Below are 2,700 nucleotides of genomic sequence, written 5' to 3'. Positions count from 1 at the left end.
ATTCTTCATCTCTAACTTCAGCTTCGACTTCTTTTGCCTTTTCAGCATCAACTACTTTTCCAGACCTTAAGGTAATAGCCTTGACTTGCTCTTTAGCTTCCTTCCTGCCTGGTACTTCCGTGTCACTGGGAAGAGTGCCAGGTTGACGATTGAGCACTGTATTGGCTAATTGACCGATTTGATTTTCCAAGGTCTTGATAGAAACCGCCTGACTCTTGCACAACAGCTTAAGTTCCTCAAAATCAGCACTAGTAGGTGCAGCTGCACTTCCCTGTTGAGGATATGATTGCCTTGTAGCATACTTCTGTGGTTGCTGGAATCCAGGTGGGTTAAACTGTTTACTCACTCCTTGCTGATATGGTGGCTGAATAGCATTCTGATTATTTCCCCAGCTGAAATTTGGATGATTTCTGTTGTTAGGATGATAGGTCGCTGGCACAAGCTGCTGTTGTCGCTGATAATTATTCACATACTGAACAGATTCGTTGACAAGAGAACACTGATCCGTAGCATGAGAACCTGCACAAAGCTCACAAACCATAGCTATTTGATTAACTCCATACGTAGCCAAAGAATCAACCTTCATTGATAGCGCTTGGAGCTGGGCTGCAATAGCGGTGGCTGCATCAACTTCCAGAATACCTGCGACCTTGCCTGACGTCATCCTCTGAGTTGGGTTTTGATGCTCGTTTGCAGCCATTGTCTCTATAAGATTATACGCCTCAGTATAGCTTTTAGCCCATAAGGCTCCTCCAGCTGCTGCATCGAGCATGGGCCGAGATTGGGCCCCCAAACCATTATAAAAACCAGTGATTACCATCCAATCTGGCATTCCATGATGTGGACATTTTCTCAACATTTCCTTGTAGCGTTCCCAAGCCTCGCACATAGATTCTGTAGGTTGCTGCGCAAACTGAGTAAGAGCACTCCTCATAGCAGCAGTCTTTGCCATTGGATAAAACTTCACCAGAAACTTTTGCGCAAGATCTTACCACGTAGTGATGGACCCAGCTGGTTCAGAATGTAACCAGTCTTTAGCCTTATCCCTCAATGAGAATGGGAAAAGCCTCAACTTGATAGCCTCATCAGTCACGCCATTATACTTAAAAGTGCTGCAGATCTCGACAAAATTCCTTATGTGCATGTTGGGGTCTTCAGTTGCCGCTCCTCCAAAAGAAACAGAATTCTGCACCATCTGAATAGTGCCCGGCTTGATTTCAAAGGTGTTAGCTTGAATAGCCGGATGAAGGATGCTTGACTGAATGTCATCAATTTTAGGCCGAGAAAAATCCATAAGAGCTGGATCAGCTTGAACAATACGATCTCCCATGTTTACTGGTTCTTTCTGCTCAGTTCCTGAATCCGAATCCTCAAAATCTAACTTCTCCGGAGTATCAAGAACTTCGTCTTTCTCCTCAGCTGTATCTAAGGTCCTCTTGCGAGCACGAGAACGAGTTTGCATAAACGCTTGCTAAAGTACCTGAAACACAACCGAAAAGAGTAATTAACTACTACGTCCTAATCACTGAGTCCTAATGACCAATGATGGTAAGTACATAAACTAAACAAATACGCCGAGTCCCCGGCAGCGGCGCCAAAAACTTGTTAGGGCGAAAACATGCACTAATATTCACGCAAGTATACGCGTTCGCAAGTAATATAGAATACTTTCTAGTTCGTTCCCTCAGAGACTCAGACTAAGTTATTGTCTAATTAAACTCACTCACCAATGTATGATTACTTCTCAATGTTAAGATAACACTTAAAATTGTTGATTAAATATTAATTATAATTAACTACTTAATTAACCACTTAACTAACACTTCAATTTATCAATAATAAAACACTCATGAGATCACAACTTCATTATTACTTCCTTCTATAGCCATTGTTATTACCTTTAGCATGTGACAGTGATGATATTAATCGAATAACACGGAACTGATAAAAGCCAACTTTCATTGTACTAATACCATTCTACCAAACATCCACAATTAAGATAGAAGTTGAATAGTCATCAATTATGTTGAGTTCCTATATGTCTACAGAAATTGACAACACAACGATTTAAGCATAAGTTATTCCTTTTGATTACATAGGGCAAATAAAACTGTTAGAGTTACCCACTAATCATGCACAACGTACATGAACCTATGCTAGCATGGCAAGTTCTAAATCTCAAGATCCACCGTCGCTTCACAAGAGATTAACACCCTATCTTATATGTTCGCGAAGCACATAAGACGAATACGCACAACCAATACTAGATATCATGCAATCATCACACACTAAAGTATTAAACAATTAACTAAAGAATTTCATAATAAATCCGTTGCAACCCCATGATCACGATTAGCCCATAATAGAACTTATCGCCATCATGGGTTCATATGAAATCATGATAAACAACACAAGAAAATAATAACTAAACTAATTATATTAAAACAGAGTACGTCACAAGAGTAAATAAGTCAAAGCAAGAAAACTAGCATCCAATGTTACAACGAAACAAGAATCACAAGAATATATGCTTCCTCTTCGTTGCGGTATGCTAAATCGGTCTTCTTCCTTATCTCCTTCGCTTCTTGCGCAAAACATAATCTAAAACATAATCTCCTTTTTTTTCTCTCTGTGAAAACGTCTCAAATCTACTTATATAATAGTCCCATAAAACTCAGATTACATAGAAGTTGGAAGCCA

General features: G+C 39.8%; 1 non-coding gene across 1 annotated transcript; it reads left to right on the top strand.

Moving 5' to 3' along the window:
* The first annotated feature begins 830 nt into the window (after nucleotides 1-830).
* Nucleotides 831-937, top strand: LOC141694123 (small nucleolar RNA R71). Its single transcript, XR_012563451.1, has one exon. It is a non-coding gene; the product is annotated as a small nucleolar RNA R71 (small nucleolar RNA).
* The last annotated feature ends 1,763 nt before the right edge of the window (nucleotides 938-2,700 follow it).

The sequence above is a fragment of the Apium graveolens genome, chromosome 10 (assembly GCF_009905375.1).
Source record: "Apium graveolens cultivar Ventura chromosome 10, ASM990537v1, whole genome shotgun sequence".
Classification (NCBI taxonomy): Eukaryota; Viridiplantae; Streptophyta; class Magnoliopsida; order Apiales; family Apiaceae; genus Apium; species Apium graveolens.
The sequence above is the reverse complement of the archived record's forward strand: the minus strand, read 5'-3'. Positions and strand labels throughout refer to the sequence as shown.